The sequence below is a fragment of the Pantherophis guttatus genome, chromosome 6 (genome assembly GCF_059756535.1).
Source record: "Pantherophis guttatus breed Tessera chromosome 6, ASM5975653v1, whole genome shotgun sequence".
Classification (NCBI taxonomy): domain Eukaryota; kingdom Metazoa; phylum Chordata; class Lepidosauria; order Squamata; family Colubridae; genus Pantherophis; species Pantherophis guttatus.
In genome coordinates this window covers 9,843,513-9,857,274 of record NC_142068.1, presented here as the reverse complement: position 1 = coordinate 9,857,274, position 13,762 = coordinate 9,843,513, and the positions used below count along the sequence as shown (strand labels likewise).

Genomic DNA, 13,762 nt, shown 5'->3' with positions numbered 1-13,762 from the left:
ATGCTTTCAATCGTCCCTCTATAGAAAGTGGTAAGGACAGAGTAAGATGTGCTCTTCTCATACGACACTGAAAATGCAGGTGCTGTTGTGCCCGCTTCACCGGTGTCTCACTGTTTGATCATTTGATCAAAGTACAGCTAATATATTTGGGCTGCAAAAATCTAGACGATCGTTAGTATTTTGTTGCATCTCATGACTCTGATTTTTATAACCCAGATATGAGAGCATCCTAAAGCTGAATGTATTTGCATTGTGATGTTTCCATTCCCTCTCTCCACCCACGATTAAATATGCATCGATCGAGAACAGCCAGGTCTCCTCCAGATTATTGAGCAAAATGGCATTATTTAACCTAGTTTCTCGTTCCTGTCATTTCTACGCCAGTAGTTTACCCTCTATGTCTGAACCCAGCTGTTCCCTATTTGTCTAGAAACGGGCAGCAAAACAGGCTGTAGCCTGATGTCCTTCATTCTTGGACTTGACCTTATTTATAATCTTGGAAAGCACAAGTGATTCAGCAACAGTGGCAAAAAACAAAACAAACCAGAAGAAGAAGAGGATTAATGAGCTTTGAGATAAACAACAGTCAGGGCTAAACCTTTATAATGTCAATTTCTCTGACTGCTCTTGTAGCCCAGATCTGCTATGGTTTTCTTCTATATATTGTATATTTGTTAACTCTGACTGGGTGGTGGGAAGAGAGAGCTAATCACTCAACCCTATTATAAATCACGGAGACACGTGACCAGCTCCCTAGGAATGTTGTCAATCTCATGGAGACTCCCCACCCCCACCCCAGTTTCCTGCAAAAATTCTTTAGATGTTTTGCTACGGAAGGATATTTTGAAGGCATCTCTGCTGTCTCGGTTTGCTGAAGCCTAGTAGTGTAATGTGTAAATTGCCTCTGTCAAAAAAGGTTGCATTTGAGATAATGTGAAGTGATAGCTAGTTTTTAGTTGTGATGTCCCAAGTCATCTCTTGGGCCTGCTTGGGTGATAAACATCGCAATGAGGCTGGTTCTTAAGAAGAAAAGAAGAAGGAAAAAAAAGCTGAATGGACAGGGACAAATGAGACCAGAGAGAAAACCATTAAAAGAGATGCTAGAACTGAATAGAAATATAGAATTGGGAGCAACCAAAAAAAAAAAAAAAAGCCTTTTTGTGTTCTGAGGAGTATTTTGTGGTCCCCATCTTGCATGAAAATCCAGTGTTAGGGTGGAGACCTACTTAAACCAGCAGATCCACAATTTTTGAGAGGTCTGAAGGCTAAATTATGGCCATACATTCTCCAAATTATGGCCAAGATATTGTCTGAGTGGAGAAAGCAGCATTTTTGAGCATCTTTTTGATGCTGAGGGCTGATAACAGAATAATAGAGTTGGAAGGGACCTTAGAGGTCTTCTAGTCCAACCCTCTGTTCAAGCAGAAGACCCTATACTACGCCACACAAGTGGCTGTTAGGTCTCTTCTTAAAAGCCTTCAATGATGGAGGACTTCTGGAGGCAAGTCATTCTGCTAATTAATTGGTCTAACTGTCAGGAAATTTCTCCTTATTTCTAGATTGTTTTTCTCCCATGATTATTTTCCATCCATTGCTTCTTCAGCTGCTTTGGAGAATAGGTTGACCCCCTCTTCTTTGTGGCAGCTCTTCAAATATTGGAAGATATTGCCCCTAGTCCTTCTCCTCCTTAGACTAGACATACCCAATTCCTGCAACCGCTCTTCATATGTTTTAGCCTTCACTCCCTTAATCATCTTTGTTGCTTTTCTCTACACTCTATCCAAAATCAGCTACCCCTGTTGCACGCCTGTAGTTGACTTCCTCTTGCATAGAGAGTGTGGCACCAGAATGTGAAGTTCAACAATGTAGAGAAGGACATGTGTGCTTATCCAAGCAGAAAAGCAGTGTATAAATGGAATAATTACAATACTGTACATAAAGGTAAAGGTAAAGGTTCCCCTCTCACATATGTGTTAGTCGTTCCTGACTCTAGGGTGCGGTGCTCATCTCCGTTTCAAAGCCGAAGAGCCAGCGCTGTCCGAAGACATCTCCGGGGTCATGTGGCCGGCATGACTAAACGCCAAAGGTGCACAGAACGCTGTGACCTTCCCACCAAAGGTGGTCCCTATTTTTCTACTTGCATTTTTTTACGTGATTTCGAACTGCTAGGTTGGGACAAATAATGGGAGCTCACCCCGTTACACGGCACTAGGGATTCAAATCACTGAACTGCCGACCTTTCGATCGACAAGTTCAGCATCTTAGCCACTGAGCCACCACGTCCCTGAAATACTGTACATATGCAGTAGTAAAAGACCGTGTCTACCTTACTTTTGTGATTCATTGAAGATCCATCAATTCCAGCCATATTCAGGTAGTCCTCGAATTATGACCACACAATTGAGCCCAAAATTTCTGCTCTAGTCCAATCCGCTGCTCAAGGAGGAGACCATTTCAGACAAGTGGTTGTCCAATCTCTTCTTGAAAACCTCCAGTGATAGAGCACCCACAACTTCTGGGAGCAAGCTGTTCCACGGATAATTGTTTAATTCTCAGAAAATTTCTCCTTATTTTTAGGTTGGTTCTCTCTTTGATTAGTTTCCCTCCATTGCGTCTTGTTCTACTTTCAGGTGCTTTGGAGAACAGCTTGACTCCCTCTTCTTTGTGGCAGCCCCTGACATATTGGAAGATTGCTATCATGTCTCCCCTAGTCCTTCTTTTCATTAAACTAGACATACTCAATTCCCTTTCCTTCTCTCTTCTCACCCCACCTCAATATAACCAACCAATTTTCCTTCTTTCTCTTCCCACTGAGTTGTATCTATTTGGCTCACTTTGGGTACCAAAAGCACAGTTTAGGAAAGGGTTGCCAGTTAAATCTCAGAACACCCTCCAAGAAGCTATTGTCACTCACAGAGTATCTATAAAGATTCTCAGTCATCCAGGTCATGGTTATTCCAAAGGTACTTTTTTTCAGGAGGCAACTGGACTTTCTTGTTTTTTCTTTTGAAGATGTTTCGCTTCTCATCCAAGAAGCTTCTTCAGCTCTGACTGGATGTTGGGGAATGGAAGGACAGACAGCTGTGTCAGACCTGGAAGCCATCTTTTACGATTGGGCCTTCAGGCCTGCCACATTTTCTATTGTGGGAAAATGGGGGGGGGATTGTACAGAGCCGTGATGGTGAACCTATGGCGTGCGTGCCACAGGTGGCACGCAGAGCCATATCTGTGGGCACGCAAGCGTTGCCCTAGCTCAGCTCCAGCGTGCATGCATGCACTGGCCAGCTGATTTTCAGCATTCTGGGCCCATCAGCACCCCCATCTCCAGGGGGTGCGGAAGGTCGTTTTCACCCTCCCCAGGATCCTAGAAAGCCTCTGGAGCCTGGGGAGAGTGAAAAATGGGCCTTCCGGTCTCACAGAAGTCGGGAAATGGGCCGTTTCTGGCCTCTGGAGGGCCTCCGGGGGTGGGGAAGGCTGTTTTTGCCCTCCCCAGGTTCCAAGAAAGCCTCTGGAGCCTGGGGAGGGCGAAAAACTGGCCTACCGGGCCCACTGTGCCATCGTGTGCCAAAAGCGGGGGGAGCACGGGAAGTCACGTGCGCATGCATGGGGGAGGGGGCGCATTGAATTATGGGAGTGGGCACGTGCACGCACAACCCCTCTGCGCTCCCTCTGCTTTTGGCACACGATGGAAAAAAGGTTAGCCATCACTGGTATAGAGTGATAGTCAAAGTAACATTCTTTTCTCCAAGAGTCAAGGCCACCTTGCCCTGCAGCTGCGATGAGGTGACTAGGAAGCATCTCCAGTTTTGGATGGTGTCTGATTGGATCACGTGATGGACATGTGGGTGCTGGGCAGGGACTTGAACTTTCTTTTGGGTGGGGAAAACCTATAAACTTTCAGATTCGGGTTTTCCCAGATGTGCCAATATGACATCTCTAATAAAATGGATCTTTGAGGAAGCTCAAGCCTTGGAGTCTTCTTTCGTTGGGGGTGTTACTTGGAACCCTGACAAACTGGTCTTTTGCATTAGAGAGTTGTTGGGGCCACTTTGGAAGCGTGAGCTTCATGTTAAATCATCTGAGATGGTTCCTGAATGGAATTTCCTGGGGGGACATGTCTACATTCTCAATCATCCTGGTCATAGTTGTTCCAAAGATGCTTTTTCCAAAAGACAACTGGACTTTTTTTTTTTGGTGTTTTTTTTTTTCTTTGCAAACATTTCTCTTCCCATCTGTGAACTGAAGAAGCTTCTTGGATGAGAAGCGATATGTTTTCAAAGAAAAACAACAACAACAACCCAAGAATGTTCCATTGGCTTTTGGAAAAACACTTTTGGCACCACCTGGGGAACTATGGCGGTGTTTCATTCCGTCTGGATTCCAAGCCCATTATGCTGAGATTCTCCTCCTTCCCTTCATTTTCTAATGATGATAAACATACTGCACATTTCACAAACGCTTGTTCCAGGATGACTCTTACCACCCACAGAAACACCCAGATGCAGACACTCATCCACACTCACAGAAAAAGATAACCTCCCTCGTTTCGCAGGAGGCTCCCACACCGACCCACGATGGATATATGGGTATCTGTAAATGCGCATAGATGTGTCTTTGAATGGAAAATGCGTGGGGGGAGAAAAATGGCCGACATGCAATGTTCTAATTAGAATTGTTTCTGTCTCACAAGAGAGATTGGAGGTTGTTATTTATGAATATGAGTCGGTTTGGAGGTAAAAAAAAATAATAATAATAAAAAAATCCAAGCACCATCTGTTTGTGAGCGAACAGGAAGAATTTCAATGGGCTTCGGACCATGAAGAGTAATGTTTGTGTAACAGGCTCATAAAATCAATTTCTAATAGTTACAGGTGCCTCCCCCCTTCCACCAGGAATTAAATAGTTTGTTAAGTTATTCCATCTGTTGAGGGAGGAAATATATTAAGGGCACAAGGTAAATGGTGGCCAGTGTTCATTTACCTTGGACATAATTGTGGTACACGGGGACACTGGACGTACAAAAGCTCACAAACCACGCAAAATGAGCCTTGATAGTACAGTGGTCTAAGCACCCTGTTATTTACACAGCTGCCTGCAATTTACTGCTGGTTCAAATCTCTCCAAGGCTCAAGGTTGACTCAGCCTTCCATCCTTTCTAAGGTAGGTGAAATGAGGACCCAGTTTGTGGGGGCAATAAGCTGACTTTGTATAAAATATACAAAAGAATGAAGGCTATTGCTTAAAGCATTGTAAGCCGCCCTGAGTCTCCGGAGAAGGGCGGCATATAAATCAAATTAAAAAATAAATAAAAAAAAATACCACATGTATGCGATGCACAAAGACATGGCCCTACATAAAGACAAAATTGGGGACTTCTTTTGTTGGCAGAACTTTCTGCAGAGAGGTGGGTGTTTTATACCTCGGCAGAGACGAGAACTTCACCAGCTGTGGCTGAGATAAGAGGAATCAATCTGCTTGCAAAGGCTTCTTGCTGTACAAAACATCTTTGGATTCACATCTAATTGATATTCATAGCAAGGGAGAGGGAGGATGGAGAGGGAGGGGGAGGGGGAGAGAAAGAGAAAGAGGGAGGGAGGGAGAGAGAGAGGGAGAGGAATGGGACGGAGAGGGAGGGAGAGAGAGAGAGGGAGAGGAAGGGGGAGGGGGAGAGAAAGAGAAAAGGGGAGGAAGGCAGGGAGAGAGGGAGAGGGATGGGGAAGGGGAGGGAAAGGGAGAAAGAGAAGGTGGGAGGGAGAGAGAGAGGGAGAGAGAGAGAGGGAGAGGAATGGGAGGGAGAGGGAGAGAGCAAGAGGGAGGGAGAGGAAGGGGGAGGGAGAGGGAGAGAGAAAGAGAAAGAGGGAGGGAGAGAGAGGGGAAGGGAGAGGGAAAGGGAGGGAGAAGGAGAGAGAGAGAGAGAGGAGAAGGAGACTGCTAGCCTATAGCTTTCTATTGAATTTCATTCCCAATGAGGAACCAAGGTGCTTTTTCAGGAGGCAACTGGATTTTCTTGGTTGTTTTTTTTCCTTTTGAAGACATTTCGCTTCTCATCCAAGAAGCTTCTTCAGCTCTGACAGGATAGCGGGGAATGGAATGGAATCCTGCCAGAGCTGAAGAAGCTTCTTGGATGAGAAGTGAAAAGTCTTCAAAAGAAAAAAATAGAAAAACAAGAAAGCCCAGTTGCCTCCATGAAAAACCATGACCTGGATGACTGAGAATCTCTACAGGCTCCCAATAGGGAACTGTTCAACTTCCCTGTCTAACCCCCAATATCGCCATGAGGCCAGCTGAAATCGTGAGAATTGAAATTGGTTGATCGGATCCTTTCAGTGCTATTTTTTTTTTCCCCTTGTGGAAGAAGCATGTGGTTTTATCTGCTCGTTTAGTGACGTGGGAGAAGAAGTGGCAGAACCCAGGGGCGGAGTGAAAAGGTGGATCAGCCTAGAATCCTTAACATAGTCACAAGCAAGCTAAGTCAAACCTCCCTTGACTGCTGTTGACCCTTATCTCAGTCTAAGCAGGTGCTGAGTCTTAGTTGAGACGATTCTGTGTGTAGCAATAAATCAATTCAATTGAACACATGTGGACCTGGTCTTTCACACCTGACAGGTAGGTTGACAGTAGGTAGTGTTGTGGCCCGCCATCAGCCAGAGGAGCTGGCAGCAGATTCGGACAGTGAGGAGGTTGTGGAGGAACATGGGCCAGTCCTGGAGTCCGGGGAAGGTTCTGATGAGGGCTCTGCGTCCGAGGCAGAGAGGAGGCCAGGGCCGTCTGACAGTTATCAATTGCCTTCGGAGTCAGGCTTATTATCAGAGGATGTCTTATTTTCGGGAAAACAGGGTAACCGATCAGTTGCAGTGATTCACTTAACAAGTGAATGGGGCAAAACTGGGGCAAAATTCACTTCACAATGGTCTCACTCAACAACAGAAATTTTGGGCTCAGTTGTGGTCGTACGTTGAGGACTATTTGTATGAGATAGAGAATTATTTATTTATTTATTTATTTATTTATTTATTTATTTATTTATTTATTTATTTGTTCAATTTATATGCCGCCCTTCTCCAGAGACTCAGGGCGGCTTACAATGCATTAAGCAATAGCCTTCATACTTTTGTATATACCTGCTTAGTAGGGCTTTCGCCCCCCCCCCCAAGCGGTGTTCTTTTTTATACAAAGTCAGCTTATTGCCCCCACAATCTGGGTCCTCATTTTACCTACCTCGGAAGGATGGAAGGCTGAGTCAACCTTAAGCCTGGTGAGATTTGAACTTGCAGTAATTGCAGGCAGCTGGTGCTATTTAACAGCACTTTAGTCTGCTGCGCCACCAAGGCTCTACATAGCCAATGACCTCTGCCTTCTCTTAGCCTGTCCAAGCATTTGAATTTCTAATTACTAACTTTTACATGGGCTTTTAAGGCAGATCTGTTATCTTTTAGAAAGATAAACAACTTTAAAAAGGTAAAGGTTCCCCTCGCACACATGTGCTAGTCGTTCCCGACTCTAGGGGGCGGTGCTCATCTCCGTTTCAAAGCTGAAGAGCCAGCGCTGTCCGAAGATGTCTCAGTGGTCACGTGGCCGGCATGACTCAATGCCAAAGGCGCATGGAACGCTGTTACCTTCCCACCAAAGGTGCTCCCTATTTTTCTACTTGCATTTTTTACGTGCTTTCGAACTGCTAAGTTGGCAGAAGCTGGGACAAGTAACGGGAGCTCACCCCGTTACGCGGCACTGGGGATTCGAACTGCTGAACTGCCGAACTTTCGATCGACAAGCTCAGCGTTTCAATGGGAAACTATCAGAACATCCCAGGCCCGTACACTAAACTGGGAGGTTGAGAAAGCCATGTGGAAGAATGTGATGGTTCCTGTATCAAGTCAAAATTGCTCCAGAGATCTATGTAAGTTCCCCGAGAGTTGATTGGAATTGATTGAAAGCTGCCTTACTTTATTCCGGAAGGTAATTTTCAATCAGAACCCACGATGTAAGGGGTGCAGAAGAATGATCTTGGATTTGCATATGGATGTAAAAGCACATATGAATGTAAGATTACCTAATTTGAAATTCCCAAATCAGTGGATGAACTGAAATATAACGTTGGGTTGAAAGGAACGGTTTTCTGACTGTTGCAATGCAGTTCCTAATTTTTTTTTTTAAAGTGTAAAAACTGTACATGTATATCAGTGGTGGGTTTCAAATTTTTTACTACCTGTTCTGTGGGTGGTCTTCAAAGAAAAACCAGAAAGTCCAGTTGCCTCTTGAAAAAGCACCATGGGGAAAAAAAAAAACATGACCTGGATGAGCTAGAATTTCCGTAGACATTTTATCTACTGTGAACTCCGTGTGTGGTGTCAGGAAGGGCATCCGGCCAGAAAACGCTCAGCTCCGCCCATTCACCCCAACCACACCCTGGGCATGACTTGGTGAGTGTGGCAGGGGAAGGATACTGTGAAATCTCCATTCCCACCACACTCCAGGGGAAGGATACTGTAAAATCTCCACTCCCTCCCCACTCCAGGGGAAGGTTACTGCAAAATCTCCATTTCCTCCCAATCAGCTGGGATTCTGGAGGCAGAGAATAGATGGGGGTGGGGCCAGTCAGAGGTGGTATTTACCGGTTCTCCAAACTACTCAAAATTTCCGCTACCGGTTTTCCAGAACTGGTCAGAACCTGCTGAAACCCACCTCTGATGTATATGCATTTGTCTGTGTGGGTGTGGGAAGTACAGAAAAATGCATTTTTAATGGAAATAGCATAAATTATATTGGGGAAAATGGTTTGCCTAAACGTAAACATGTGGGGAAAATACTGATAAAAATGTGAATTGTAGGAAAAAAAATGATAACGGAAATGTGTATGAATTTTTGTAGGGGCATTAAAATATGGTAAATCCACCTGGGGACTGAGTGAAATGAACTTAAGCTCGGAGAAGTCAGTTAATTTTTTTACCTTTGTGGCTTTTGTGACCTGATGCTGATAATATGATGTTCTTCATATTTTATTTATTGTGAATTACATATGTTTTCTTTGCTTCTTCTGGGAAACTTAAAACAACATAGAGTCATCTTCTCATTTTATCTCCCCAACAAACTCATGATACAAATGTAAATCAGGAAATAAACTCGGAAGCAAACCAAGAAGAACTGATTTAACCAAATAATTGGAAGAGAATTGGGGTAAAATAGCATGGAAAGGAATCAATTCTAGTTTATACGTAAGTGCTAGAATCCATGGTACCAGAGGAAATAATACATAAATATTAACAACTACTACAGTAGAAACTACTGTTTCTACTCCCTGTGAAATACACGTATATAAATGTGCGTACATTACATTTTGATTGGGAGCTGCCCAGAGTTGGTTATAAAATGGGCCGGTATCTAAATGTTTTGAATAAATAAATAAATACATATATATATATAGTAAATGTGCTTGCATGGATCACTTTTCTTATTTCCCATCCCTACTATCACAAATTTGCTCTTCGTCAAGTAGATTAGACTTTCTCAGTATGTAAAGTTTGTTTGGTAAAACTGCATAAAGCAAAACGCCGGATGAGAATTGAAAAGAATCGGAGGAAAGATTGAGGGAAGTTTGGTGAGGGCTCTTTGGTGCTCTCTGAGCTTGGTTGTTTTGTTGCAGGTGCTTCATTCCTCGAACTAGGTAACACCTAGTTCAGTACTAAACTAGGTACTAGTACTAAAACTGATGTTGTTACTTAGTTTGGTTAGTACGTCTGCAAGAAAACAATCAACTTCAGAAAGCACCAAAGACCCCTCATTTCAATCCTGAGCTACAAATATTCTCCTTTTTATTGGAAATTTGATGAGAGCAGCATGGTGGCCTAGTAGTGAAGGTGCTCGCCTCCCACTCAGAAGGTTGAGAGTTCGATTCTAGGTAGTAGTAGCTGTTTCTCTCTCAGGGCAAATGTGAGACTCAGTGGTGGGTTGCTTCTGGTTCAGTCCAGTTTTTACGAACCGGTAGTAATGATGGTGGGAGGCTCCGCCCACCTGCCCCGACATCATCACTGACGATCTGTGCATGGGCTGTGCATGTGCATGGGCTGTGCATGTGCATGGGCTGTGCATGTGCATGGGTTGTGAACCAGTAGTAAAGGTAAGTGGAACCCACCCCTGGTGAGACTGTCTGGTTTTTCTTTGAAGACATTTCGCTTCTTCAGGTTCTTGGATAAGTGAAAAGTCTTCAAAGAAAAACCAGAAAGTCCAGTTGCCTCTTGAAAAAGCACCATGGGGAAAAAAAAAACATGACCTGGATGAACTGAGAATTTCCGTAGACATTTTATCTACTGTGAACTCCATGTGTGGTGTCAGGAAGGGCATCCGGCCAGAAAACGCTCAGCTCCGCCCATTCACCCCAACCCCACCCTGAATTAAAGGGACTACAGGGTCGTAAAAAAGAATAGAAGAATGGAAATTTGATGAGCTCTTATTCCAGTAGGGGGCACTGTTGCAGAATCCGTCATCTGGGAGGTCAGAAACAAGCCCCCCGTGTCTGCAAGTCTCTGTCTGCATGCAGACAATAGCCTAGTTGACTTGTTGACTTTTCCAGCAGGCGTGCAGGGATATCTAGGCGGGGTTGATAAATGACAAGGAGCGAGTGCCGAAAACGGCTGGAAAAGCAGGTGCACCAAGTCCCTTGATAATCCAGCTGGCCCACCGTTGCACTTTGGTTCGTCTCCAAGAGACGGAGGGGAACGTGTTGCCGTGTGAATCCTGAGCTTCTTGCTGACTGCTGCCTTGCGACGCTGCGCCTTCTTCCTGAGTTGCATCTGGGCCGCAACGCTCAAGCGAACGAGAGTTGAACTCCCAAAGCATTTTCTTGTTTCCCAGTCTTTGCCCTGTAAAGCTGAAAAGAATCGTGTCCTTGGGTATGCGCAGGGAGGAGGAATAATGCTCAGGACGAAAATAAATAATCTTTTAGGCGGATCTCAATGGGTTGTGTCCAATGTGATCCCGGTGGGAGAAAAACAGGAGGTGCTTCATTCCTGCAATGTTTGTGGAAGCATTAAGGGAACATTAGCACCACTAATCCAGGCAACTAAATGTGTGTTTGTGTGGAGGCCGGAGCAAAGGGAATCAAAGCATTGCATTTGATACTTCCACAACAGGGATTCTGTAAAGTGTGGCAGCTTTGAGCTAACAAACACAGCAGTTGGCCCTCGTATTTGCTCTGCTCCGTATCTCGTTCTTCCTGAATCTGCAGTATTTAGAGTTTGCCTGCACTTTTATTTAATTTGCATTGTTCCTCTCCAAGACTTCGTTGAAATGCCATGAGCGTGGTTAATGACGGAGGAGGAGGAGAAGAGGAGGAGGAGGAGGAGGAGGACAGGGTTTTCTTACTACAACTGCAGAATAGAATGGGATGGATTGGGATGGGATAGGATGGGATGGGATGGGATGGGATGGGATGGGATGGGATGGGAGGAGAGGAGAGGAGAGGAGAGAAGGAAAGGGAAGGGAAGGGAAGGGAAGGGAAGAGAGGAGGGGAGGGGAGGGGAGGGAAATGGGGAGGGGAGGAGAACAGGGGATAAATTCACTTACCTTCCCTACTGGTTCGCAAATGTGTGCATGCCGTCATCCACGCATGTGCAAAGCCTTCTATGTATGCGCAGAGGCTTCAAATTGTTGCAAAAAACTGATGTCATAACGTCCATGTGGGTGGGCGGAGCCTCCCACAGCTGCCGTTACCGGTTCGCCCAAGCAGGATAGAACTGGCTGAATTTCACCCCTGTAGGGGAAGGAAGAGAAGAGAAGAGAAGAGAAGAGAAGAGAAGAGAAGAGAAGAGAAGAGAAGAGAAGAGAAGAGGAGAGGAGAGGAGAGGAGAGGAGAGGAGAATAGAGAAGAAGAGAAAATAGAATAGAATAGGAATAACAAGAGAAGAGGAGAGGAGAGGAGAAGAGAAGAGAGAAGAGAAGAGAAGAGAGAGAAGAGAAGAGGAGAGGAGAGGAGAAGAGAAGAGAAGAGAGAAGAGAAGAGGAGAGGAGAGGAGAGGAGAGGAGAGGAGAGGAGGGGAGGGGAGGGGAGGGGAGACGAGAGGAGAGGAGAGGAGAGGAGAGGAGAGGAGAGGAGAAGAGAAGAGAAGAGAAGAGAAGAGAAGAGAAGAGAAGAGAAGAGAAGAGAAGAGAAGAGAAGAGAAGAGAAGAGAAGAGAAGAGAAGAGGTTTATTGGCCAAGTGTGATCAGACACACAAGGGATTTGTCTCCAGTGCATAAACCCTCAGTATACATGCAAAGGAGCAGAATAATAATAATCATCATAATAAAGCAATCATAATCATAATATGATTCCAATAAGAGAAGGTAGCGAAATAGGAAGATAGTAGGAATACAGCCATATAGGTAGTCCTCGACTTACAACCACAATTAAGCCCCAAATTTCCATTGCTAAGTGAGACAGTTGTTAAGTGATCTTTGCCCCATTTTACGGCCTTTCCTGCCACAATTGTTAAATGAATCACTTTAGTTGTTAAATTAGTAACACGTCTGTTAAGTTCTCTATTGACTTTGCTTGTCAGAAGGTCGTAAAACGTGGATCACATGACCCTGGGACGCTGCAACCATCATAAATATGAGTCCATTGCCAAGCATCTGAATTTTAATCACGTGACCACGGGGATGCTGTAACGGTCATAAGTGTGACAAACGGTCATAAGTCACTTTTTTCAGTGCCCTTGTAACTTCGAATGGCCACTAAATGAATGATTGTAAATCCAGGACTACCTAGGCTACATGGGTAAATGTATTTAAACATAAGACAATACTGTGGGAATGTATTCTGTGGGAACGTAATACTGTGGGACGCAGTGGCTCAGTGGCTAAGATGCTGAGCTTGTTGATCCAAAGGTCGGCAGTTCATCGGTTCGAATCCCTAGTGCCGCATAACGGGGTGAGCTCCCGTTACTTGTCCCAGCTTCTGCCAACCTACCAGTTCGAAAGCACGTAAAAAATGCCAGTAGAAAAATAGGGATCACCATTGGTGGGAAGATAACGGCGGTCCGTGCGCCTTTGGCATTGAGTCATGCCGGCCACATGACCACGGAGACGTCTTCGGACAGCACTGGCTCTTCGGCTTTGAAACGGAGATGAGCACCACCCCCTAGAGTCAGGAACGACTAGCACATGTGTGCAAGGGGAACCTTTACCTTTACCTTTTATGCATGCATGCATGTGTGTGTGTGTATATATGCATGTACAGTATGTATGTGTGTGTGTGTGTGTGAGAGAGAAAAACCTTTACCTTTACCTTTAGTGTGATGACATGAGGAAAAAACTGTCTCTGTGTCTAGTTGTTTTGTGGTTGAATGTGGTACAGTTGGAGTATCCTGGACCAATTAAGGCATCCTATGATTTAGTTTTTGAGCACTCCATTAGATCAGGAATATCAAACTCAAGGCCCGCAGGCTAGATCCGCACTTCTGGAACGGGTGCGCCGCTCCCCCACACTCTCCCTGCCCTTCATGCATGTGCATGCGACCCCCTGCACATGTGCATATGTCTCCTGCATGCGCCTCGCCCCCTGGGCATCCCGCAAATCAGCTGGCCGAGGTGAGGCGCGAGCTCATGCGCAATATAGCTAAGCTGGGCAACGCTCATCTATGGAAACTTTTTAGCAAGGAAGAACTGATAGTTCTCATAGAAGTAAAATAACAATGTTCTTTTGCTGCAACTTAATTAAAAAAAAGCAAACTTAATTAAAACAAAAATTAAAGGGAGGGAAAGGGAGCTTTGCAATATTAAGTAAGGT

At 44.9% G+C, this 13,762-nt stretch overlaps 1 long non-coding RNA gene across 1 annotated transcript in view; it reads right to left on the bottom strand.

Annotated features, from left to right (window-relative positions):
- Window positions 1–9,059: 9,059 nt before the first annotated feature.
- Window positions 9,060–13,762, bottom strand: part of LOC148113036 (uncharacterized) — a 38,780-nt gene continuing 34,077 nt past the window's right edge. Inside the window, exons 2-3 of the long non-coding RNA XR_015728563.1 lie at window positions 11,560–11,746; window positions 9,060–10,864 (exon numbers count right to left, since the gene is read on the bottom strand). This is a non-coding gene — a long non-coding RNA (uncharacterized LOC148113036). The remainder of the gene's footprint in view (window positions 10,865–11,559; window positions 11,747–13,762) is intronic.